This window comes from Oncorhynchus masou, unplaced genomic scaffold, assembly GCF_036934945.1.
Source record: "Oncorhynchus masou masou isolate Uvic2021 unplaced genomic scaffold, UVic_Omas_1.1 unplaced_scaffold_617, whole genome shotgun sequence".
Taxonomy (NCBI): Eukaryota; Metazoa; Chordata; class Actinopteri; order Salmoniformes; family Salmonidae; genus Oncorhynchus; species Oncorhynchus masou.
In genome coordinates this window covers 57,501-85,496 of record NW_027012598.1, presented here as the reverse complement: position 1 = coordinate 85,496, position 27,996 = coordinate 57,501, and the positions used below count along the sequence as shown (strand labels likewise).

The 27,996-nt window shown below is 52.5% G+C and overlaps 1 pseudogene; it reads left to right on the top strand.

Moving 5' to 3' along the window:
• Positions 1 to 27,061, top strand: part of LOC135536428 (ensconsin-like) — a 53,575-nt pseudogene extending 26,514 nt beyond the window's left edge.
• The last annotated feature ends 935 nt before the right edge of the window (positions 27,062 to 27,996 follow it).

The window sequence follows — 27,996 nt, the reverse complement described above, 5'->3', positions numbered from 1 at the left end:
CGTGGTAAAAATTGTTGTGTAAATGTGCCATAATCTGACTAAATGTTGCATGTTCACAGTGTGGTGTTTACATGTAGGCTTCCTGCCGTGTTGTGGCATGATATTTGATATTCTAATTTCAGCTGTGTGGTGTGTTTTAATGTATATATAATAGAAAGTGTGGTGATTTGTCATTGCTCCTCTCAGTGTTACAGAAAAGGACCTCCTCTTCACCCTTACTTAACAAATCACAGTCCAAACTCCGCCTACCAGGGGGAAAGACCGCCCACTACAAACCCCAAGGTGGTTCTGGGAAAAATAGGGAATTTTAACTCTTATCACCCTCACTCCCACCTATCACATCACAGGCTGGAAACTGATCTCTTCAAATTACAATATAACTTTATTGTAATTTATTTATTATTATTTACATTTATTTATCTGAGGATGGACATTTTTCAATCATTAAAATCCGTTATCCCAACACATTCTACCAACACATTAGTTCTCAGTCATTATTCCGTTAGAGGTTTTTAATACAGACCACATTACATTTTGAAACGTTTTTAAATCTCCTTTTTGCTCCAGTGTTTTTATATGAAAATCAATCTGTTGCATTTATTATCATTTACACACAAGATGGTCTAGGAGACTGACAATGTAGTTCTTGGTGGTCTAGGAGACAGCTGATAATGTAGTTCAAGGAGGTCTTGGAGACTGATGATAATGTAGTTCTAGGTGGTTGAGGATACAGGCGATAATGTAGTTCCAGGTGATCTAGGAGACAGACTATAATGTAGTTCTAGGTGGTCTATGAGACTGATGATAATGTAGTTCTAGGAGACTGGCGATAATATAATTCTATGAGACGGACGATAAGGTAGTTCTAGGAGATAGATGATAATGTAGTTCTAGGTGGTCTAGGATACTGACGATAATGTAGGCCTATGCAGTTGAGACCGGGCCTGAATCATCAGGGGAAGCAGGCCTATGTAGTTGAGACCGGGCCTGGATCATCAGGGGAAGCAGGCCTATGTAGTTGAGACCGGGCCTAGATCATCAGGGGAAGCAGGCCTATGTAGTTGAGACCGGGCCTGGATCATCAGGGGAAGCAGGCCTATGTAGTTGAGACCGGGCCAGGATCATCAGGGGAAGCAGGCCTATACAGTTGAGACCGGGCCTGGATCATCAGGGGAAGCAGGCCTATGTAGTTGAGACCGGGCCTGGATCATCAGGGGAAGCAGGCCTATGTAGTTGAGACCGGGCCTGGATCATCAGGGGAAGCAGGCCTATGTAGTTGAGACCGGGCATGGATCATCAGGGGAAGCAGGCCTATGTAGTTGAGACCGGGCCTGGATCATCAGGGGAAGCAGGCCTATGTAGTTGAGACCGGGCCTGGATCATCAGTGGAAGCAGGCCTATGTAGTTGAGACCGGGCCTGGATCATCAGGGGAAGCAGGCCTATGTAGTTGAGACCGGGCATGGATCATCAGGGGAAGCAGGCCTATGTAGTTGAGACCGGGCCTGGATCATCAGGGGAAGCAGGCCTATGTAGTTGAGACCGGGCATGGATCATCAGGGGAAGCAGGCCTATGTAGTTGAGACCGGGCATGGATCATCAGGGGAAGCAGGCCTATGTAGTTGAGACCGGGCATGGATCATCAGGGGAAGCAGGCCTATGTAGTTGAGACCGGGCATGGATCATCAGGGGAAGCAGGCCTATACAGTTGACTGGATAGTTTCCAGCCTGTCTGTTCAGAGGTGTTTTGTCTGGGAAGCTTGTTCTGAATCCTGCATGTCAGACTGTTATCCCTCTGTCCACTGATCCTGTCTGTCCCCAGGCGCCCGCTAAGGTCCCGTCTGTCCCCAGACCCCAGGTCCCGTCTGTCCCCAGACCCCCAGGTCCCGTCTGTCCCCAGACCCCAAGGTCCCGTCTGTCCCCAGACCCTAAGGTCCCGTCTGTCCCCAGACCCCAAGGTCCCGTCTGTCCCCAGACCCCCAGGTCCCGTCTGTCCCCAGACCCCCAGGTCCCGTCTGTCCCCAGACCCCAAGGTCCCGTCTGTCCCCAGACCCCCAGGTCCCGTCTGTCCCCAGACCCCAGGTCCCGTCTGTCCCCAGACCCCCAGGTCCCGTCTGTCCCCAGACCCCAAGGTCCCGTCTGTCCCCAGACCCCAAGGTCCCGTCTGTCCCCAGACCCCAAGGTCCCGTCTGTCCCCAGACCCCAAGGTCCCGTCTGTCCCCAGACCCCAAGGTCCCGTCTGTCCCCAGACCCCAAGGTCCCGTCTGTCCCCAGACCCCAAGGTCCCGTCTGTCCCCAGACCCCAAGGTCCCGTCTGTCCCCAGACCCCAAGGTCCCGTCTGTCCCCAGACCCCAAGGTCCCGTCTGTCCCCAGACCCCAAGGTCCCGTCTGTCCCCAGACCCCAAGGTCCCGTCTGTCCCCAGACCCCCAAGGTCCCGTCTGTCCCCAGACCCCCAAGGTCCCGTCTGTCCCCAGACCCCCAAGGTCCCGTCTGTCCCCAGACCCCAAGGTCCCGTCTGTCCCCAGACCCCCAAGGTCCCGTCTGTCCCCAGACCCCCAAGGTCCCGTCTGTCCCCAGACCCCCAAGGTCCCGTCTGTCCCCAGACCCCCAAGGTCCCGTCTGTCCCCAGACCCCAAGGTCCCGTCTGTCCCCAGACCCCAAGGTCCCGTCTGTCCCCAGACCCCCAAGGTCCCGTCTGTCCCCAGACCCCCAAGGTCCCGTCTGTCCCCAGACCCCCAAGGTCCCGTCTGTCCCCAGACCCCAAGGTCCCGTCTGTCCCCAGACCCCAAGGTCCCGTCTGTCCCCAGACCCCCAAGCTCCCGTCTGTCCCCAGACCCTAAGGTCCCGTCTGTCCCCAGACCCCCGTCTGTCCCCAGACCCCAAGGTCCCGTCTGTCCCAGACGTGCCGCTAAGAGCTTCAGCATGGCTTGTTGGCATCACCTTGTGCAAACACCAGATCACTCACACCAGCTCTGTCTTTCATTAAATCATGTATTGAGTAATTGGATAATGAATGAAAGGGACTCTGGGAAGTGGATCTATCCCCCATGATGTCTGCATCTCAAATGAAACCCATAAGGACACGGATCCTGTCACACTGGTTAAAGCACAGAACGGTTCACTTAATTCACCATGTTCTTTTGCACGTTTTCTCAGTTACTATGGCGATCCTCCCCTTACTGCATGTTACTATGGCGATCCTTCCCTTACTGCACGTTACTATGGCGATCCCCCCCTTACTGCACGTTACTATGGCGATCCCCCCCTTACTGCACGTTACTATGGCGATCCCCCCCTTACTGCATGTTACTATGGCGATCCCCCCCTTACTGCACGTTACTATGGCGATCCTCCACTTACCTCACGTTAATATGGCAATTCCCCCTTACCGCACGTTACTATGGCGATCCCCTTACTGCACGTTACTATGGCGATTCCCCCCTTACTGTACATTACTATGGCTATCCTCCCCTTACAGCACGTTACTATGGCGATTCCCCCCTTACCGCGTGTTACTATGGCGATTCCCCCCTTACCGCACGTTACTATGGTGATCCTCCCCTTACTGCATTTGCATCTCAACTAACGATCTGTGTGTGTGTCGTTCCAGGCATGCGTTGTATGCCATTGACCCCATGGGAGAACACAGTGGTCAATCGTCTGCTCCAGCCCACACACTCCTACCTGGCACGCAGCCGCAGCGCCATGAGCCTGTCTGGAGACACAGGTAACACACCTGAACACACACACACCAACTATATCTCACTGATGGGTGCAGTGAGCTCTGATTGGTTACATCACTAACCTGTCTGATCTACTGATGGGTTTAGGTCCTGACCAGTATCAACAAATTTTCCTTCTCTTATTCTCTCTCCCTCTGCTCCATCCCTCACCGCCTCTCTCCTCCCCTCGCCGCCTCTCTCTCCCCCTCGCCGCCTCTCTCTCCCCCTCGCCGCCTCTCTCTCCCCCTCGCCGCCTCTCTCTCCCCCTCGCCGCCTCTCTCCCCCCTCGCTCTCTCTCCCCCTCGCCGCTCTTCTCCCCCTCGACGCCTCTCTCTCCCCCTCGACGCCTCTCTCTCCCCCTCGACGCCTCTCTCTCCCCCTCGACGCCTCTCTCTCCCCCTCGACGCCTCTCTCTCCCCCTCGACGCCTCTCTCCCCCCTCGACGCTCTCTCTCCCCCTCGACGCCTCTCTCTCCCCCTCGACGCCTCTCTCTCCCCCTCGACGCCTCTCTCTCCCCTCGACGCCTCTCTCTCCCCCTCGACGCTTCTCTCCCCCTCGACGCCTCTCTCCCCTCGACGCCTCTCTCTCCCCCTCGACGCCTCTCTCTCCCCCTCGACGCTCTCTCTCCCCCTCGACGCTCTTCTCCCCCCTCGACGCCTCTCTCCCCCCTCGACGCCTCTCTCTCCCCCTCGACGCCTCTCTCCCCCCTCGACGCCTCTCTCCCCCCCTCGACGCCTCTCTCCCCCTCGACGCCTCGCTCTCCCCCTCGACGCTCGCTCTCCCCCTCGACGCCTCGCTCTCCCCCTCGACGCCTCTCTCCCTCTGCTCCACCCGATCCATCGCTCCTGTCACCCATCCTGTCCATGTCTAACCCCTGATTGGTGGTGACCGTGTGACAGGAGCCATGCCTGTATGTCCTCGCTCGGTGTCCTGCCACCCTATGGGATCTATGTCCTTCAAGTCCATCCAGTCCCAGCCTCTGACCGTCTGCCGCAGCCAAGAGCCACGCTCCCCGGGGACATGACCAACCGCAGGAGGACCACCTGCAACGCACCGGTAAGATATCCCGTGATGACAACAACCCGCGCGGTAAGATATCCCGTGATGACAACAACCCGCGCCGGTAAGATATCCCGTGATGACAACAACCCGCGCCGGTAAGATATCCCGTGATGACAACAACCCGCGCCGGTAAGATATCCCGTGATGACAACAACCCGCGCCGGTAAGATATCCCGTGATGACAACAACCCGCGCCGGTAAGATATCCCGTGATGACGACAACCCGCGCCGGTAAGATATCCCGTGATGACGACAACCCGCGCCGGTAAGATATCCCGTGATGACGACAACCCGCGCCGGTAAGATATCCCGTGATGACAACAACCCGCGCCGGTAAGATATCCCGTGAGGACAACAACCCGCGCCGGTAAGATATCCCGTGATGACGACAACCCGCGCCGGTAAGATATCCCGTGATGACAACAACCCGCGCCGGTAAGATATCCCGTGATGACGACAACCCGCGCCGGTAAGATATCCCGTGATGACAACAACCCGCGCCGGTAAGATATCCCGTGATGACGACAACTGTCCCATGTTAGCATCAATACGCTACCGTCAGGACCCACACTGTCCCATGTTAGCATCAATACGCTACCGTCAGGACCCACACTGTCCCATGTTAGCATCAATACGCTACCGTCAGGACCCCCACTGTCCCATGTTAGCATCAATACGCTACCGTCAGGACCCCGCACTGTCCCATGTTAGCATCAATACGTCAGGACCCCCACTGTCCCATGTTAGCATCAATACGTCAGGACCCCCACTGTCCCATGTTAGCATCAATACGCTACCGTCAGGACCCCCACTGTCCCATGTTAGCATCAATACGCTACCGTCAGGACCCCCACACTGTCCCATGTTAGCATCAATACGTCAGGACCCCCCCACTGTCCCATGTTAGCATCAATACGCTACCGTCAGGACCCCCACTGTCCCATGTTAGCATCAATACGCTACCGTCAGGACCCCCCACTGTCCCATGTTAGCATCAATACGCTACAGCCAGGACCCCCACACTGTCCCATGTTAGCTTCAATACGCTCAGGACCCCCACACTGTCCCATGTTAGCACCCCCAGGACCCCCCCACTGTCCCATGTTAGCATCAATACGCTACCGTCAGGACCCCCCCACTGTCCCATGTTAGCATCAATACGCTACCGTCAGGACCCCCACACTGTCCCATGTTAGCATCAATACGCTACCGTCAGGACCCCCACTGTCCCATGTTAGCATCAATACGCTACCGTCAGGACCCCCACTGTCCCATGTTAGCATCAATACGCTACGCTACCCCCACTGTCCCATGTTAGCATCAATACGACCCCCCTCACACTGTCCCATGTTAGCATCAATACGCTACCGTCAGGACCCCCACTGTCCCATGTTAGCATCAATACGCTACCGTCAGGACCCCCACTGTCCCATGTTAGCATCAATACGCTACCGTCAGGACCCCCACTGTCCCATGTTAGCATCAATACGCTACCGTCAGGACCCCCACTGTCCCATGTTAGCATCAATACGTCAGGACCCCCCCACTGTCCCATGTTAGCATCAATACGCTACCGTCAGGACCCCCCACTGTCCCATGTTAGCATCAATACGCTACCGTCAGGACCCCCACACTGTCCCATGTTAGCATCAATACGTCAGGACCCCCCACTGTCCCATGTTAGCATCAATACGCTACCGTCAGGACCCCCACTGTCCCATGTTAGCGTCAATACGCTACCGTCAGGACCCCCCACTGTCCCATGTTAGCATCAATACGCTACCGTCAGGACCCCCCACTGTCCCATGTTAGCATCAATACGCTACCGTCAGGACCCCCACACTGTCCCATGTTAGCATCAATACGTCAGGACCCCCACACTGTCCCATGTTAGCATCAATACGCAGACCCCCACACTGTCCCATGTTAGCACCCCCAGACACTGTCCCATGTTAGCATCAATACGCTACCGTCAGGACCCCCACTGTCCCATGTTAGCATCAATACGCTACCGTCAGGACCCCCCATGTTAGCATCAATACGCTACCGTCCACTGTCCCATGTTAGCATCAATACGCTACCGTCAGGACCCCCACTGTCCCATGTTAGCATCAATACGCTACCGTCAGGACCCCCACTGTCCCATGTTAGCATCAATACGCTACCGTCAGGACCCCCACACTGTCCCATGTTAGCATCAATACGCCCATGTTACCGTCAGGACCCCCACTGTCCCATGTTAGCATCAATACGCTACCGTCAGGACCCCCACTGTCCCATGTTAGCATCAATACGCTACCGTCAGGACCCCCACTGTCCCATGTTAGCATCAATACGCTACCGTCAGGACCCCCACACTGTCCCATGTTAGCATCAATACGCTACCGTCAGGACCCCCACTGTCCCATGTTAGCATCAATACGCTACCGTCAGGACCCCAACACTGTCCCATGTTAGCATCAATACGCTACCGTCAGGACCCCAACACTGTCCCATGTTAGCATCAATACGCCCGTCAGACCCCCCACTGTCCCATGTTAGCATCAATACGCTACCGTCAGGACCCCCCACTGTCCCATGTTAGCATCAATACGCTACCGTCAGGACCCCCCCACTGTCCCATGTTAGCATCAATACGCCCATGTTACATCGTCAGGACCCCAACACTGTCCCATGTTAGCATCAATACGCTACCGTCAGGACCCCCACTGTCCCATGTTAGCATCAATACGCTACCGTCAGGACCCCAACACTGTCCCATGTTAGCATCAATACGCTACCGTCAGGACCCCCACTGTCCCATGTTAGCATCAATACGCTACCGTCAGGACCCCCACTGTCCCATGTTAGCATCAATACGCTACCGTCAGGACCCCCACACTGTCCCATGTTAGCATGAATACGCTACCGTCAGGACCCCCGCACTGTCCCATGTTAGCATCAATACGCTACCGTCAGGACCCCCACACTGTCCCATGTTAGCATCAATACGCTACCGTCAGGACCCCCACTGTCCCATGTTAGCATCAATACGCTACCGTCAGGACCCCCACACTGTCCCATGTTAGCATCAATACGCCCCCACACTGTCCCATGACCCCCACAGACTGTCCCATGTTAGCATCAATACGCTCCGTCAGGACCCCCACACTGTCCCATGTTAGCATCAATACGCTACCGTCAGGACCCCCACACTGTCCCATGTTAGCATCAATACGTCAGGACCCCCCACTGTCCCATGTTAGCATCAATACGCTACCGTCAGGACCCCCACTGTCCCATGTTAGCATCAATACGCTACCGTCAGGACCCCACTGTCCCATGTTAGCATCAATACGTCAGGACCCCCCCACTGTCCCATGTTAGCATCAATACGCTACCGTCAGGACCCCCACACTGTCCCATGTTAGCATCAATACGCTACCGTCAGGACCCCAGACTGTCCCATGTTAGCATCAATACGCTACCGTCAGGACCCCCACACTGTCCCATGTTAGCATCAATACGCTACCGTCAGGACCCCCCACTGTCCCATGTTAGCATCAATACGTCAGACCCCCCCACTGTCCCATGTTAGCATCAATACGCTACCGTCAGGACCCCCACACTGTCCCATGTTAGCGTCAATACGCTACCGTCAGGACCCCAGACTGTCCCATGTTAGCATCAATACGCTACCGTCAGGACCCACACACTGTCCCATGTTAGCATCAATACGCTACCGTCAGGACCCCCACACTGTCCCATGTTAGCATCAATACGCTACCGTCAGGACCCCCACACTGTCCCATGTTAGCATCAATACGCTACCGTCAGGACCCCCCACTGTCCCATGTTAGCATCAATACGCTACCGTCAGGACCCCCACACTGTCCCATGTTAGCATCAATACGCTACCGTCAGGACCCCCACACTGTCCCATGTTAGCATCAATACGCTACCGTCAGGACCCCAGACTGTCCCATGTTAGCATCAATACGCTACCGTCAGGACCCCCCCACTGTCCCATGTTAGCATCAATACGCTACCGTCAGGACCCCCACACTGTCCCATGTTAGCGTCAATACGCTACCGTCAGGACCCCCCCACTGTCCCATGTTAGCATCAATACGCTACCGTCAGGACCCCGCACTGCCCCATGTTAGCATCAATACGCTACCGTCAGGACCCACACACTGTCCCATGTTAGCATCAATACGCTACCGTCAGGACCCCAGACTGTCCCATGTTAGCATCAATACGCTACCGTCAGGACCCACACACTGTCCCATGTTAGCATCAATACGCTACCGTCAGGACCCCCACACTGTCCCATGTTAGCATCAATACGCTACCGTCAGATGTTAGCATCAATACGCTGTCCCACACACTGTCCCATGTTAGCATCAATACGCTACCGTCAGACCCCCACACTGTCCCATGTTAGCATCAATACGCTACCGTCAGGACCCCCACTGTCCCATGTTAGCATCAATACGCTACGGTCAGAACCCCACACTGTCCCATGTTAGCATCAATACGCTACCGTCAGGACCCCCCACTGTCCCATGTTAGCATCAATACGCTACCGTCAGACCCCCACACTGTCCCATGTTAGCATCAATACGCTACCGTCAGGACCCCCACACTGTCCCATGTTAGCGTCAATACGCTACCGTCAGACCCCCACACTGTCCCATGTTAGCATCAATACGCTACCGTCAGGACCCCCACTGTCCCATGTTAGCATCAATACGCTACCGTCAGGACCCCCACTGTCCCATGTTAGCATCAATACGCTACCGTCAGGACCCCCACTGTCCCATGTTAGCATCAATACGCTACAGTCAGGACCCCCACACTGTCCCATGTTAGCATCAATACGCTACAGTCAGACCCCCACACTGTCCCATGTTAGCATCAATACGTCAGACCCCCACACTGTCCCATGTTAGCATCAATACGCTACCGTCAGGACCCCCCACTGTCCCATGTTAGCATCAATACGCTACCGTCAGGACCCCCACACTGTCCCATGTTAGCATCAATACGCTACCGTCAGGACCCCCACACTGTCCCATGTTAGCATCAATACGCTACCGTCAGACCCCCCACTGTCCCATGTTAGCATCAATACGCTACCGTCAGGACCCCACACTGTTCCATGTTAGCATCAATACGCTACCGTCAGGACCCCCACACTGTCCCATGTTAGCATCAATACGCTACCGTCAGGACCCCCACACTGTCCCATGTTAGCATCAATACGCTCAGGACCCCCACACTGTCCCATGTTAGCATCAATACCCCACACACTGTCCCATGTTAGCATCAATACGCTACCGTCAGGACCCCCACACTGTCCCATGTTAGCATCAATACGCTACCGTCAGGACCCCACACTGTCCCATGTTAGCATCAATACGCTACCGTCAGACCCACACACTGTCCCATGTTAGCATCAATACGCTACGGTCAGGACCCCCACACTGTCCCATGTTAGCATCAATACGCTACAGTCAGGACCCCCACACTGTCCCATGTTAGCATCAATACGTCAGGACCCCCACTGTCCCATGTTAGCATCAATACGCTACCGTCAGACCCCACACTGTCCCATGTTAGCATCAATACGCTACCGTCAGGACCCCCCACTGTCCCATGTTAGCATCAATACGCTACCGTCAGGACCCCCCACTGTCCCATGTTAGCATCAATACGCTACCGTCAGGACCCCCACACTGTCCCATGTTAGCATCAATACGCTACCGTCAGACCCCCACACTGTCCCATGTTAGCATCAATACGCTACCGTCAGGACCCCCACTGTCCCATGTTAGCATCAATACGCTACGGTCAGAACCCCCACACTGTCCCATGTTAGCATCAATACGCTACCGTCAGGACCCCCACACTGTCCCATGTTAGCATCAATACGCTACCGTCAGGACCCCCACTGTCCCATGTTAGCATCAATACGCTACCGTCAGGACCCCCACACTGTCCCATGTTAGCATCAATACGCTACCGTCAGGACCCCCACTGTCCCATGTTAGCATCAATACGCTAGTCACTGTCCCAGGACCCCCACACTGTCCCATGTTAGCGTCAATACGCTACCGTCAGGACCCCCACTGTCCCATGTTAGCATCAATACGCTACCGTCAGACCCCCACACTGTCCCATGTTAGCATCAATACGCTACCGTCAGGACCCCCACACTGTCCCATGTTAGCATCAATACGCTACCGTCCCCACACACTGTCCCAGGACCCCCACACTGTCCCATGTTAACATCAATACGCTACCGTCAGGACCCCCACACTGTCCCATGTTAGCATCAATACGCTACCGTCAGGACCCCCACACTGTCCCATGTTAGCATCAATACGCTACCGTCAGGACCCCCCACTGTCCCATGTTAGCATCAATACGCTACCGTCAGGACCCCCACTGTCCCATGTTAGCATCAATACGCTACCGTCAGGACCCCCACTGCCCCATGTTAGCATCAATACGCTACCGTCAGACCCCGCACTGTCCCATGTTAGCATCAATACGCTACCGTCAGGACCCCGCACTGTCCCATGTTAGCATCAATACGCTACCGTCAGACCCCCACTGTCCCATGTTAGCATCAATACGCTACCGTCAGGACCCCACACTGTCCCATGTTAGCATCAATACGCTACCGTCAGGACCCCCACTGTCCCATGTTAGCATCAATACGCTACCGTCAGGACCCCCACACTGTCCCATGTTAGCGTCAATACGCTGACCCCCACACTGTCCCATGTTAACATCAATACGCTACCGTCAGGACCCCCCCCACTGTCCCATGTTAGCATCAATACGCTACCGTCAGACCCCCACACTGTCCCATGTTAGCATCAATACGCTACCGTCAGGACCCCCCCACTGTCCCATGTTAGCATCAATACGCTACCGTCAGGACCCCCACTGTCCCATGTTAGCATCAATACGCTACCGTCAGGACCCCCGCACTGCCCCATGTTAGCATCAATACGCTACCGTCAGGACCCCGCACTGTCCCATGTTAGCATCAATACGCTACTGTCAGGACCCCCGCACTGTCCCATGTTAGCATCAATACGCTACCGTCAGGACCCCCCGCACTGTCCCATGTTAGCATCAATACGCTACCGTCAGGACCCCCACACTGTCCCATGTTAGCATCAATACGCTACCGTCAGGACCCCCCCACTGTCCCATGTTAGCATCAATACGCTCCGTCAGGACCCCCACACTGTCCCATGTTAGCATCAATACGCTACAGTCAGGACCCCACACTGTCCCATGTTAGCATCAATACGCTACCGTCAGACCCCCCACTGTCCCATGTTAGCATCAATACGCTACCGTCAGGACCCCCGCACTGCCCCATGTTAGCATCAATACGCTACCGTCAGGACCCCCACACTGTCCCATGTTAGCATCAATACGCTGACCCCCCACTGTCCCATGTTAGCATCAATACGCTACCGTCAGGACCCCCCCACTGTCCCATGTTAGCATCAATACGCTACCGTCAGGACCCCCACACTGTCCCATGTTAGCATCAATACGCTACCGTCAGGACCCCACACTGTCCCATGTTAGCATCAATACGCTACCGTCAGGACCCCCACTGTCCCATGTTAGCGTCAATACGCTACCGTCAGGACCCCCACTGTCCCATGTTAGCATCAATACGCTACCGTCAGGACCCCCACTGTCCCATGTTAGCATCAATACGCTACCGTCAGGACCCCACACTGTCCCATGTTAGCATCAATACGCTACCGTCAGGACCCCCACTGTCCCATGTTAGCGTCAATACGCTACCGTCAGGACCCCCACACTGTCCCATGTTAGCATCAATACGCTACCGTCAGGACCCCCACTGTCCCATGTTAGCATCAATACGCTACCGTCAGGACCCCCACACTGTCCCATGTTAGCATCAATACGCTACCGTCAGGACCCCCACACTGTCCCATGTTAGCATCAATACGCTACCGTCAGGACCCCCCCACTGTCCCATGTTAGCGTCAATACGCTACCGTCAGGACCCCCACACTGTCCCATGTTAGCATCAATACGCTACCGTCAGGACCCCCCACTGTCCCATGTTAGCATCAATACGCTACCGTCAGGACCCCACACTATCCCATGTTAGCATCAATACGCTACCGTCAGGACCCCCACACTGTCCCATGTTAGCATCAATACGCTACCGTCAGGACCCTCACACTGTCCCATGTTAGCATCAATACGTCAGACCCCCACACTGTCCCATGTTAGCATCAATACGCTACCGTCAGGACCCCCACACTGTCCCATGTTAGCATCAATACGCTACCGTCAGGACCCCCACACTGTCCCATGTTAGCATCAATACGCTACCGTCAGGACCCCCACACTGTCCCATGTTAGCATCAATACGCTACCGTCAGACCCCCACTGTCCCATGTTAGCATCAATACGCTACCGTCAGGACCCCCACACTGTCCCATGTTAGCGTCAATACGCTACCGTCAGGACCCCCCACTGTCCCATGTTAGCATCAATACGCTACCGTCAGGACCCCCCACTGTCCCATGTTAGCATCAATACGCTACCGTCAGGACCCCCACACTGTCCCATGTTAGCGTCAATACGCCACCGTCAGGACCCCCACACTGTCCCATGTTAGCATCAATACGCTACCGTCAGGACCCCCACTTTCCCATGTTAGCATCAATACGCTACCGTCAGGACCCCCACTTTCCCATGTTAGCATCAATACGCTACCGTCAGGACCCCCACACTGTCCCATGTTAGCATCAATACGTCAGGACCCCCACACTGTCCCATGTTAGCGCAATACGCTGTCAGGACCCCCACACTGTCCCATGTTAGCATCAATACGCTACCGTCAGACCCCACTTTCCCATGTTAGCATCAATACGCTACCGTCAGACCCCCCCACTGTCCCATGTTAGCATCAATACGCTACCGTCAGGACCCCCACACTGTCCCATGTTAGCATCAATACGCTGTCATTGGACCCCCACACTGTCCCATGTTAGCATCAATACGCTACCGTCAGGACCCCCCCACTGTCCCATGTTAGCATCAATACGCTACCGTCAGGACCCCCACACTGTCCCATGTTAGCATCAATACGCTACCGTCAGGACCCCCACACTGTCCCATGTTAGCATCAATACGCTACCGTCAGGACCCCCACACTGTCCCATGTTAGCATCAATACGCTACCGTCAGGACCCCACACTGTCCCATGTTAGCGTCAATACGCTACCGTCAGGACCCCCACACTGTCCCATGTTAGCATCAATACGCTACCGTCAGGACCCCCACTGTCCCATGTTAGCGTCAATACGCTATCGTCAGGACCCCCACACTGTCCCATGTTAGCATCAATACGTCAGGACCCCCACACTGTCCCATGTTAGCATCAATACGCTACCGTCAGGACCCCCACACTGTCCCATGTTAGCATCAATACGCTACCGTCAGGACCCCCACACTGTCCCATGTTAGCATCAATACGCTACCGTCAGGACCCCCACACTGTCCCATGTTAGCATCAATACGCTACCGTCAGGACCCCACACTGTCCCATGTTAGCATCAATACGCTACCGTCAGTCAGTTTGGACCCCTTCAGTCATGTGGTGTCAGAGGAAGAGGAGGCAGTTCCACATTAATTGAAGATCGTTCCATCCGTCTGTGTGTGTTTAAGGATAAACATAAGGATTTTGTCAGGAAGTCTTGGAGCAACCTCTCCCTGCCTCTGACCACACCTCCTCTGACCACGCCTACTGCCAAGAGGTTCCGGTCACCAGGGAAACAGCAGAGTAGAGTGACAGCGCCCTCACCTGGCAGGTTGGTGGAATAGCAGCTCATAGAGATCCTAGAGTTGTCCTCTATCTATACTATGACTTTGTATGTCACTCTATGGACCGTCTCCTGAACTAGCTCATCTCTAGTGTTAGTAACTGTTAGGTTCTGACCCACTAACATTGCTCTAAGACTGGTTAAAGGCCCTGGTTAAAGGCCCTGGTTAAAGGCCCTGGTTAAAGGCCCTGGTTAAAGGCCCTGCAGGTAGCCTAGTGGTTAGAGTGTAGGGGTGGCAGGTAGCCTATTGGTTAGAGTGTAGAGGAGGCAGGTAGCCTAGTGGTTAGAGTGTAGGGGTGGCAGGTAGCCTAGTGGTTAGAGTGTAGGGGTGGCAGGTAGCCTAGTGGTTAGAGTGTAGGGGTGGCAGGTAGCCTAGTGGTTAGAGTGTAGGGGTGGCAGGTAGCCTAGTGGTTAGAGTGTAGGGGTGGCAGGTAGCCTAGTGGTTAGAGTGTAGGGGTGGCAGGTAGCCTAGTGGTTAGAGTGTAGGGGTGGCAGGTAGCCTAGTGGTTAGAGTGTAGGGGAGGCAGGTAGCCTAGTGGTTAGAGTGTAGGGGTGGCAGGTAGCCTAGTGGTTAGAGTGTAGGGGTGGCAGGTAGCCTAGTGGTTAGAGTGTAGGGGTGGCAGGTAGCCTAGTGGTTAGAGTGTAGGGGTGGCAGGTAGCCTAGTGGTTAGAGTGTAGAGGAGGCAGGTAGCCTAGTGGTTAGAGTGTAGAGGAGGCAGGTAGCCTAGTGGTTAGAGTGTAGGGGTGGCAGGTAGCCTAGTGGTTAGAGTGTAGGGGCGGCAGGTAGCCTAGTGGTTAGAGTGTAGGGGCGGCAGGTAGCCTAGTGGTTAGAGTGTAGGGGCGGCAGGTAGCCTAGTGGTTAGAGTGTAGGGGAGGCAGGTAGCCTAGTGGTTAGAGTGTAGGGGTGGCAGGTAGCCTAGTGTTTAGAGTGTAGAGGTGGCAGGTAGCCTAGTGTTTAGAGTGTAGAGGTGGCAGGTAGCCTAGTGGTTAGAGTGGAGGGGTGGCAGGTAGCCTAGTGTTTAGAGTGTAGAGGAGGCAGGTAGCCTAGTGGTTAGAGTGTAGGGTAGGCAGGTAGCCTAGTGGTTAGAGTGTCGTGTTGGCAGGTAGACTAGTGGTTAGAGTGTAGGGTTGGCAGGTAGCCTAGTGGTTAGAGTGTAGGGTTGGCAGGTAGCCTAGTGGTTAGAGTGTAGGGGTGGCAGGTAGCCTAGTGGTTAGAGTGTAGGGGTGGCAGGTAGCCTAGTGGTTAGAGTGTAGAGGTGGCAGGGTAGCCTAGTGGTTAGAGTATAGGGGTGGCAGGTAGCCTAGTGGTTAGAGTGTAGAGGAGGCAGGTAGCCTAGTGGTTAGAGTGTAGAGGAGGCAGGTAGCCTAGTGGTTAGAGTGTAGAGGAGGCAGGTAGCCTAGTGGTTAGAGTGTAGAGGAGGCAGGTAGCCTAATGGTTAGAGTGTAGAGGCGGCAGGGTAGCCTAGTGGTTAGAGTGTAGAGGTGGCAGGGTAGCCTAGTGGTTAGAGTGTTGGGACTGTAACCAGAAGGTTGCTAGATCTGATAACTGAACTGACAAGGTAACTATCTGTCATTCTGGCAGATAACCCACTATTCCTAGGCTGTCATTGTAAATTACAATGTGTTCTTAACTGACTTAAAGGTTAAATATAAATAAAAGTAGTGCACTATATAGGGATTAGGGTGCCATTTCAGAGTAGCCAAATACGCTCTCCCCTACCTCCCTCCAGACCCCCCCAGAAGCCGTCCCTTCCTCCCTCCAGACCCCCCAGAAGCTGCCCCCTCGCCCCTCCACCCCCAAGCAGCTACGGTCTCCCATTGGAGAGGACTTGGGAACCTCAGGCCCAGTAGGACAGTGCCAGAGAGCCTGTCTCTGATTGGACTAGAGGCAGGAGGACCTGAGGGAGACCAGGGGGCTGTGACCCCCTCCCAGCCACGCCCCCAGAGCCTGGGCCAACCCAAAGCCTGCCCCTGCACAGACACAAAGGACACACTGTCAGCAGTCAGCGGTGAGTGGAGGCCACACACACATCGACAGCTAGCGTTCTGGTCTGGTACTGCTGGTCTGGTCTGGTCTGTTACTGCAGCTGGTCTGTTACTGCAGCTGGTCTGTTACTGCAGCTGGTCTGTTACTGCAGCTGGTCTGTTACTGCAGCTGGTCTGGTCTGTTACTGCAGCTGGTCTGGTCTGTTACTGCAGCTGGTCTGTTACTGCAGCTGGTCTGGTCTGTTACTGCAGCTGGTCTGTTACTGCAGCTGGTCTGGTCTGTTACTGCTGCTGGTCTGGTCTGTTACTGCTGCTGGTCTGGTCTGTTACTGCTGCTGGTCTGGTCTGTTACTGCTGCTGGTCTGGTCTGTTACTGCAGCTGGTCTGGTCTGTTACTGCAGCTGGTCTGGTCTGTTACTGCAGCTGGTCTGGTCTGTTACTGCAGCTGGTCTGTTACTGCAGCTGGTCTGTTACTGCAGCTGGTCTGGTCTGTTACTGCAGCTGGTCTGGTCTGTTACTGCAGCTGGTCTGTTACTGCAGCTGGTCTGGTCTGTTACTGCAGCTGGTCTGTTACTGCAGCTGGTCTGGTCTGTTACTGCTGCTGGTCTGGTCTGTTACTGCTGCTGGTCTGGTCTGTTACTGCAGCTGGTCTGTTACTGCAGCTGGTCTGGTCTGTTACTGCAGCTGGTCTGGTCTGTTACTGCAGCTGGTCTGGTACTGCAGCTGGTCTGGTCTGGTACTGCAGCTGGTCTGGTCTGTTACTGCAGCTGGTCTGTTACTGCAGCTGGTCTGGTCTGTTACTGCAGCTGGTCTGTTACTGCAGCTGGTCTGGTCTGTTACTGCAGCTGGTCTGTTACTGCAGCTGGTCTGGTCTGTTACTGCAGCTGGTCTGTTACTGCAGCTGGTCTGGTCTGTTACTGCAGCTGGTCTGGTCTGTTACTGCAGCTGGTCAGTTACTGCTGCTGGTCTGGTCTGTTACTGCAGCTGGTCTGTTACTGCAGCTGGTCTGTTACTGCAGCTGGTCTGTTACTGCAGCTGGTCTGTTACTGCAGCTGGTCTGGTCTGTTACTGCAGCTGGTCTGGTCTGTTACTGCAGCTGGTCAGTTACTGCTGCTGGTCTGGTCTGTTACTGCTGCTGGTCTGTTACTGCAGCTGGTCTGGTCTGTTACTGCAGCTGGTCTGGTCTGTTACTGCAGCTGGTCTGTTACTGCAGCTGGTCTGGTCTGTTACTGCAGCTGGTCTGGTCTGTTACTGCAGCTGGTCTGTTACTGCAGCTGGTCTGTTACTGCAGCTGGTCTGGTCTGTTACTGCAGCTGGTCTGTTACTGCAGCTGGTCTGGTCTGTTACTGCTGCTGGTCTGGTCTGTTACTGCTGCTGGTCTGGTCTGTTACTGCAGCTGGTCTGTTACTGCAGCTGGTCTGGTCTGTTACTGCTGCTGGTCTGGTCTGTTACTGCTGCTGGTCTGGTCTGTTACTGCAGCTGGTCTGTTACTGCAGCTGGTCTGGTCTGTTACTGCAGCTGGTCTGGTCTGTTACTGCAGCTGGTCTGGTCTGTTACTGCAGCTGGTCTGTTACTGCAGCTGGTCTGGTCTGTTACTGCAGCTGGTCTGGTCTGTTACTGCAGCTGGTCTGTTACTGCAGCTGGTCTGTTACTGCAGCTGGTCTGGTCTGTTACTGCAGCTGGTCTGTTACTGCAGCTGGTCTGGTCTGTTACTGCTGCTGGTCTGGTCTGTTACTGCTGCTGGTCTGGTCTGTTACTGCAGCTGGTCTGTTACTGCAGCTGGTCTGGTATGTTACTGCAGCTGGTCTGGTCTGTTACTGCAGCTGGTCTGGTCTGTTACTGCAGCTGGTCTGGTCTGTTACTGCAGCTGGTCTGGTCTGTTACTGCTGCTGGTCTGTTACTGCAGCTGGTCTGGTCTGTTACTGCAGCTGGTCTGGTCTGTTACTGCAGCTGGTCTGGTCTGTTACTGCAGCTGGTCTGTTACTGCAGCTGGTCTGGTCTGTTACTGCAGCTGGTCTGGTCTGTTACTGCAGCTGGTCTGTTACTGCTGCTGGTCTGTTACTGCTGCTGGTCTGGTCTGTTACTGCAGCTGGTCTGGTCTGTTACTGCAGCTGGTCTGTTACTGCTGCTGGTCTGGTCTGTTACTGCAGCTGGTCTGTTACTGCAGCTGGTCTGTTACTGCAGCTGGTCTGGTCTGTTACTGCAGCTGGTCTGGTCTGTTACTGCAGCTGGTCTGGTCTGTTACTGCGGCTGGTCTGTTACTGCAGCTGGTCTGTTACTGCAGCTGGTCTGTTACTGCAGCTGGTCTGTTACTGCAGCTGGTCTGGTCTGTTACTGCAGCTGGTCTGTTACTGCAGCTGGTCTGGTCTGTTACTGCAGCTGGTCTGGTCTGTTACTGCAGCTGGTCTGGTCTGTTACTGCAGCTGGTCTGTTACTGCAGCTGGTCTGTTACTGCAGCTGGTCTGTTACTGCAGCTGGTCTGTTACTGCAGCTGGTCTGGTCTGTTACTGCAGCTGGTCTGGTCTGTTACTGCAGCTGGTCTGGTACTGCAGCTGGTCTGGTACTGCAGCTGGTCTGGTCTGTTACTGCAGCTGGTCTGTTACTGCTGCTGGTCTGGTCTGTTACTGCTGCTGGTCTGGTCTGTTACTGCAGCTGGTCTGTTACTGCAGCTGGTCTGTTACTGCAGCTGGTCTGTTACTGCAGCTGGTCTGTTACTGCAGCTGGTCTGTTACTGCAGCTGGTCTGTTACTGCAGCTGGTCTGTTACTGCAGCTGGTCTGTTACTGCAGCTGGTCTGTTACTGCAGCTGGTCTGGTCTGTTACTGCAGCTGGTCTGGTCTGTTACTGCAGCTGGTCTGTTACTGCAGCTGGTCTGGTCTGTTACTGCAGCTGGTCTGGTCTGTTACTGCAGCTGGTCTGGTCTGGTACTGCAGCTGGTCTGTTACTGCTGCTGGTCTGGTCTGTTACTGCAGCTGGTCTGTTACTGCAGCTGGTCTGGTCTGTTACTGCAGCTGGTCTGGTCTGTTACTGCTGCTGGTCTGGTCTGTTACTGCAGCTGGTCTGGTCTGTTACTGCAGCTGGTCTGGTCTGTTACTGCTGCTGGTCTGGTACTGCAGCTGGTCTGGTCTGTTACTGCAGCTGGTCTGGTCTGTTACTGCAGCTGGTCTGGTACTGCAGCTGGTCTGGTCTGTTACTGCAGCTGGTCTGGTCTGTTACTGCAGCTGGTCTGGTCTGTTACTGCTGCTGGTCTGGTACTGCAGCTGGTCTGTTACTGCTGCTGGTCTGGTCTGTTACTGCAGCTGGTCTGGTACTGCAGCTGGTCTGGTCTGTTACTGCAGCTGGTCTGGTCTGTTACTGCAGCTGGTCTGGTCTGTTACTGCAGCTGGTCTGGTCTGTTACTGCAGCTGGTCTGGTCTGTTACTGCAGCTGGTCTGGTACTGCAGCTGGTCTGGTCTGTTACTGCAGCTGGTCTGGTCTGTTACTGCTGCTGGTCTGGTACTGCAGCTGGTCTGGTACTGCAGCTGGTCTGGTCTGTTACTGCAGCTGGTCTGTTACTGCAGCTGGTCTGGTCTGTTACTGCAGCTGGTCTGGTCTGTTACTGCAGCTGGTCTGTTACTGCAGCTGGTCTGGTCTGTTACTGCAGCTGGTCTGTTACTGCAGCTGGTCTGGATATTCCACATCACAGCATTGTACAGCCACATGACGTGTGTGTGTGTGTGTGTGTGTGTGTGTGTGTGTGTGTGTTTAGAGAGTGTGGGCAGTTCCCCAGCCCATAGGTCTACTGCAGGCACCACAGACCCCGAGGAGGCCACACGGGTCCTGGCAGAGAAACGCAGACAAGCCCGGGAACAGAGGGAGAGAGGGGAGGAGAGGAGAGGGATACAGGAGGAGGCAGAGAGGTACAACTGTGTGTTCTGTCTGTGTGTGCGTACTGTGTGTGTGTGTGCGTACTGTCTGTGCGTACTGTGTGTGTGTGCGTACTGTGTGTGCGTGCGTACTGTGTGTGCGTGCGTACTGTGTGTGTGCGTGCGTACTGTGTGTGTGTGCGTACTGTGTGTGTGTGCGTCCTGTTCGTGTACTGTGTGTGTACTGTGTGTGTGTGTGTGTGTGCGTATTGTGTGTGTGTAACTACTCTGTGTGTATCCAGGTGTGGTAAGGCCGAGGAGAGACAGAGGAGAGAGGAGGAGGAGGAGAGAAGGAGGGAGGAGGAGGAGGAGGAGAGAGCCCAGCAGGAGAGAGAGGAGGCAGAGCGACAGCAGAAACAGGTCAGACACACTCTGCCCGGCCTGTAGAGGGGCTCGCCCGGCCTGTAGAGGGGTCGCCCGGCCTGTAGAGGGGTCGCCCGGCCTGTAGAGGGGTCGCCCGGCCTGTAGAGGGGTCGCCCGGCCTGTAGAGGGGTCGCCCGGCCTGTAGACGTTATGATCTTTACTCATACTCCCATATTTCTGTCTCTCTCTGTGTTCTCAGAGAGAGGAGGAGGAATGTCGTCAGAGGGAGGATGCAGACAGACTGAGGAAGGAGAGAGAGAAACATTTTCAGAAAGAAGAGGCTGAAAGGTTGGAGAGGAAGAAGGTAACACGTTACAGGGCTTCCCATCTTAACAGAAAGGTTGGAGAGGAAGAAGGTAACACGTTACAGGGCTTCCCATCTTAACAGAAAGGTTGGAGAGGAAGAAGGTAACACGTTACAGGGCTTCCCATCTTAACAGAAAGGTTGGAGAGGAAGAAGGTAACGCGTTACAGGGCTTCCCATCTTAACAGAAAGGTTGAGAGGAAGAAGGTAACACGTTACAGGGCTTCCCATCTTAACAGAATGCGCCCGGAGATGGTGTTTCCATGGTGACAACTAAAACCGGAGATGGTGTTTGGTGTTTCCGTTATATTGTGCCGCTGCTAAGTTGTTGTCACCATGGCGACTGCTAAAACGTCAAAAGATACTCCTACCGAGGCACACTTTCAAGATGCTAGAGTTACGGTATCTACGCTTTAGAGATGCTAGAGCTACGGTATCTACGCTTTAGAGATGGTAGAGTTACGGTATCTATGCTTTAGAGATGCTAGAGTTACGGTATCTACGCTTTAGAGATGGTAGAGCTACGGTATCTACGCTTTCAAGATGCTAGAGCTATGGTATCTACGCTTTAGAGATGCCAGAGCTACGGTATCTACGCTTTAGAGATGCTAGAGCTACGGTATCAACGCTTTAGAGATGCTAGAGCTACGGCATCTACACTTTAGAGATGCTAGAGCTACGGCATCTACACTTTAGAGATGCTAGAGCTACGGTATCTACGCTTTAGAGATGCTAGAGCTACGGTATCTACGCTTTAGAGATGCTAGAGCTACGGTATCTACGCTTTAGAGATGCTAGAGTTACGGTATCTACGCTTTAGAGATGCTAGAGCTACGGTATCTACGCTTTAGAGATTCTAGAGCTACGGTATCTACGCTTTAGAGATGCTAGAGCTACGGTATCTACGCTTTAGAGATGCTAGAGCTACGGTATCAACGCTTTAGAGATGCTAGAGCTACGGTATCTACGCTTTAGAGATGGTAGAGTTACGGTATCTATGCTTTAGAGATGCTAGAGTTACGGTATCTACGCTTTAGAGATGGTAGAGCTACGGTATCTACGCTTTCAAGATGCTAGAGCTATGGTATCTACGCTTTAGAGATGCCAGAGCTACGGTATCTACGCTTTCATGATGCTAGAGCTACGGTATCTACGCTTTAGAGATGGTAGAGCTACGGTATCTAAGCTTTAGAGATGCTAGAGTTACGGTATCTACGCTTTAGAGATGGTAGAGCTACGGTATCTACGCTTTAGAGATGCTAGAGTTACGGTATCTACGCTTTAGAGATGGTAGAGCTACGGTATCTACGCTTTAGAGATGGTAGAGTTACGGTATCTACGCTTTAGAGATGGTAGAGCTACGGTATCTACGCTTTAGGGATGCTAGAGCTACGGTATCTACGCTTTCATGATGCTAGAGCTACGGTATCTACGCTTTCATGATGCTAGAGCTATGGTATCTACGCTTTAGAGATGCTAGAGCTACGGTATCTACGCTTTCATGATGCTAGAGCTACGGTATCTACGCTTTAGAGATGCTAGAGCTACGGTATCTACGCTTTAGAGATGCTAGAGTTATGGTATCTATGCTTTAGAGATGGTAGAGTTACGGTATCTACGCTTTAGAGATGCTAGAGTTACGGTATCTATGCTTTAGAGATGGTAGAGTTACGGTATCTACGCTTTAGAGATGCTAGAGCTACGGTATCTACGCTTTAGAGATGCTAGAGTTACGGTATCTACGCTTTAGAGATGCTAGAGCTACGGTATCTACGCTTTAGAGATGCTAGAGCTACGGTATCTACGCTTTAGAGATCGTAGAGCTACGGTATCTACGCTTTCAAGATGCTAGAGCTACGGTATCTACGCTTTAGAGATGGTAGAGCTACGGTATCTACGCTTTAGGATGCTAGAGCTACGGTATCTACGCTTTCATGATGCTAGAGCTACGATATCTACGCTTTAGAGATGCTAGAGCTACGGTATCTACGCTTTAGAGATGCTAGAGTTACGGTATCTATGCTTTAGAGATGGTAGAGTTACGGTATCTACGCTTTAGAGATGGTAGAGTTACTGTATCTACGCTTTAGAGATGGTAGAGCTACGGTATCTACGCTTTACAGATGCTAGAGTTACGGTATCTACGCTTTAGAGATGCTAGAGCGGTATCTACGCTTTAGAGATGCTAGAGCTACGGTATCTACGCTTTAGAGATGCTAGAGTACATAGCCAATTCAAAACAGCTTGTAGATTGTCTAGTTAACTTTTTAGCCAGCTATTATTAGCATGAATTAATGTCATGTCCTAAAAAAACTTCTCAGCGGTTCTCGCGAATGGCCGACACACTCATATCCACGAATGGCCGACACTCATGAACGGGTGCCTTTTTAAATCATGCTTACTCTGTTTGTGAATCGCTTCTTTTGATCGATCAATATTGTGATTTCAGAAATGCATTTGGCACCGTTTAAAGCCTGTCTTTCTGATAACCAGAGAGATATTTTTATCGGAACATAATGGACACATGCCTCCCATGCAGCCAACAGTATAGATGTGTAATACTGAAGGAGGACACTGAAGGAGGACACTGAAGGAGGACACTGGTTTATACCATGTTCTGGTTGCAGGGTCATGAAAGAGGCTACAACATCTAATATTCCCCTTTCTGGAGTGCTGCTGGGTGTTACTGTTGTTCAAACACTCAGCTCAGACTGTACACGTCAGACTGGTGTGTTTTGAGCAGGGCCTGAAGCTGGTGTGTTTTGAGCAGGGCCTGAAGCTTGTGTGTTTTGAGCAGGGCCTGAAGCTTGTGTGTTTTGAGCAGGGCCTGAAGCTTGTGTGTTTTGAGCAGGGCCTGAAGCTGGTGTGTTTTGAGCAGGGCCTGAAGCTGGTGTGTTTTGAGCAGGGCCTGAAGCTGGTGTGTTTTGAGCAGGGCCTGAAGCTGGTGTGTTTTGAGCAGGGCCTGAAGCTTGTGTGTTTTGAGCAGGGCCTGAAGCTTGTGTGTTTTTGAGCAGGGCCTGAAGCTTGTGTGTTTTGAGCAGGGCCTGAAGCTGGTGTGTTTTGAGCAGGGCCTGAAGCTTGTGTGTTTTGAGCAGGGCCTGAAGCTTGTGTGTTTTGAGCAGGGCCTGAAGCTGGTGTGTTTTGAGCAGGGCCTGAAGCTGGTGTGTTTTGAGCAGGGCCTGAAGCTGGTGTGTTTTGAGCAGGGCCTGAAGCTGGTGTGTTTTGAGCAGGGCCTGAAGCTGGTGTGTTTTGAGCAGGGCCTGAAGGGCTGACCCAGTTGCTCTCCACATGGAGGATGAACCACCATATTTTATACAGTAACACTTCTGTATATTTGACTTTCGGGCATTTTTTTTCTCTCTCTCTGTGGTATCGTTATGATACTCAATATTATTATACTGAGCTGTTATTGGTATCGACAATAATTTGTGATCCAGCTAATGATTAGTAGCCTAAATAAATGCCGATGGATTATCCCCATGCTTCAGACGTCTACAGCCTAGCCACTATGCTACATCAGGCTACATCAGGCTACATCAGAATGCTTAATGCTAAAATAGCACAGCGACGTGATAATATGAGCAATGCAGGTACCCTGTGTTTACTTCCAAATGTAGGTACCCTGTGTTTACTTCCAAATGTAGGTACCCTGTGTTTACTTCCAAATGCAGGTACCCTGTGTTTACGATTCTACCCAAAGCTGTTCATTATGGTGTATTGAGTGTCATTTCTCTCCTACCTCTATCATCTCCCAGCGGCTGGAGGAGATCATGAAGAGGACGCGTCGCTCAGATAAAGTGGAGAAGGTAGGAACCACTATTGCTATATAACTGGATAGGGTATGTGTTTCACCAGGATTCAAATGATCTCTCTCTCTCTCCTCTCTCTAGAAAGCCACCCCTCAAAAGAACATAGACGAATCAGGTAACTCCTTACACATCTGTCCTCTAAGTGGTCAATTCTTATAATACCATAGTATAGGTTCAGTCCCATATTCACTGTTCTTTTTATAATGAGTATCTCTGTGTTTTTGTGATCTGTTGCGTGTGTTTTTCTCCAGCGTCAAACTGTGATTCTCCGGGCCCCTCAGTGAGCCTGTCGGGGGCCGAGCACAGCGACCGCAATGGAGCCTCCAGCCTCAACACTGACCCCAGCCTCAACACTGACCCCAGCCTCAACACTGACCCCAGCCTCAACACTGACCCCAGCCTCAACACTGACCCCAGCACAGCACTGCTGCCACCTGCTGACGAGAGGTAGGACACACTACTACTAATAATACACTGCAACTAGAACATCTAATAAAGGATATTCCTCTCTCTCTGTGTGTCTGTGTGTCTGTCTCTCTGTGTGTCTGTGTGTCTGTCTCTCTGTGTGTCTGTGTGTCTGTCTCTCTGTTTGTCTGTGTGTCTCTCTGTGTGTCTCTCACTCTCTCTCTCTGTTTCTGTCTCTGCCTCTCTCTCTGTGTGTCTGTCTCTCTGTTTCTGTCTCTGTCTCTCTCTCTCTCTCTCTCTCTCTCTCTGTCTCTCTCTCTGTCTCTCTCTGTCTCTCTCTCTGTCTCTCTCTCTCTGTCTCTCTCTCTGTCTCTCTCTCTGTCTCTCTCTGTTTCTGTCTCTCTCTGTCTCTGTCTCTCTCTCTGTCTCTGTCTCTCTGTGTGTCTCTGTCTGTGTCTCTCTGTCTCTCTCTCTCTGTGTCTGTCTCTCTCTCTCTGTGTCTGTCTCTGTCTCTATGTGTCTGTCTCTGTCTGTCTCTCTCTGTGTCAGGGAGAACGGGTTGTTTGAGGAGGTGATTGTTCTCCCTGCTGACTCCAGACTTCCTCCTGGTGAGGAGCAGCATGTACCTGCCACTGCATTCCAGGAGAATGGGATCGTAAAGCCGCTGCGTGAAGGAGTAGATGACACTCCAACACAACACACAGCAGGTCAATTGACATCATCTTCCTCTCTTCAGCTTGTATATCATTTTCACATTGCAATAAACAATTTACTCTTCACTATTTCCATCTCCACTTTGTAATGGAATTAGATTTTAAAACGTCAGTTTAATAGTGACTCTTCCCCTTGGCTCACTGATGTCTGATGACTGGAAAACAGGAGATGGTGAGAGATGAAGGAGAGGTGGAGCCTCCTGGTGTCCAGGTTTCTCCCCATGTTACCAGAACCTCCTTCCAACGCTGCCCTCCTTCAAGACTTCTCACAGCTTCTTCTGGCCTGGAGAGAATCTGTTCCCAACTCAACGCTGCCCTCCTTCTCAAGACTTCTCACAGCATCTTCTGGCCTGGAGAGAATCTGTTCCCAACTCAACGCTGCCCTCCTTCTCAAGACTTCTCACAGCTTCTTCTGGCCTGGAGAGAATCTGTTCCCAACTCAACGCTGCCCTCCTTCTCAAGACTTCTCACAGCATCTTCTGGCCTGGAGAGAATCTGTTCCCAACTCAACCTAGAGGTTTCTACAGGGGTGGAAGGGGATAATAAATCTAGAGGTTTCTACAGGGGTGGATGGTGAGGTAAACCTAGAGGTTTCTACAGGGGTGGAAGGAGATAATAAATCTAGAGGTTTCTACAGGGGTGGAAGGAGATAATAAATCTAGAGGTTTCTACAGGGGTGGAAGGGGATAATAAATCTAGAGGTTTCTACAGGGGTGGAAGGGGATAATAAATCTAGAGGTTTCTACAGGGGTGGAAGGGGATAATAAATCTAGAGGTTTCTACAGGGGTGGAAGGGGATAATAAATCTAGAGGTTTCTACAGGGGTGGAAGGGGATAATAAATCTAGAGGTTTCTACAGGGGTGGAAGGGGATAATAAATCTAGAGGTTTCTACAGGGGTGGAAGGGGATAATAAATCTAGAGGTTTCTACAGGGGTGGAAGGAGATAATAAAGAGGTTTCTACAGGGGTGGATGGTTTCTTTCTACAGGGGTGGAAGGGGAGGTAAAGAATAGTGTACACTACTGATTCATGTTTTAGTTTGATACTTATCGCTGTAAAGAATAGTGTACACTATTGACTCATGTTTTAGTTTGATACTTATCGCTGTAAAGAATAGTGTACACTACTGATTCATGTTTTAGTTTGATACTTATCGCTGTAAAGAATAGTGTACTCTACTGATTCATGTTTTAGTTTGATACTTATTGCTGTAAAGAATAGTGTACTCTACTGATTCATGTTTTAGTTTGATACTTATTGCTGTAAAGAATAGTGTACACTACTGATTCATGTTTTAGTTTGATACTTATCGCTGTAAAGAATAGTGTACACTACTGATTCATGTTTTAGTTTGATACTTATCGCTGTAAAGAATAGTGTACACTACTGATTCATGTTTTAGTTTGATACTTATCGCTGTAAAGAATAGTGTACACTACTGATTCATCGCTGTAAAGATGAAATGGGATTTCTCTCACTCTTGCGTTTCTTCTGTGGAGCTTAAAAACATTTCCTTTCTGTTTTTGCTATTTTTTTTCTATGACGATCAGATTGAGTGATTGATTAACCTCCGAACCCTAGGATCCCGCCAAATTCACATCGTGTCAGTGATTTGATTGGCTCCTCTCTCAAAGCTGCACGTTGTTGACGTCCCCTGTAACAGACATCTCCTCCTCCTAGATGACTCTGTAGTGAAGGAAGGGAGGTTCCCCACTGTAACAGACATCTCCTCCTCCTCTAGATGACTCTGTAGTGAAGGAAGGGGAGGTTCCCCCTTGTAACAGACATCTCCTCCTCCTCTAGATGACTCTGTAGTGAAGGAAGGGAGGTTCCCCCTGTAACAGAC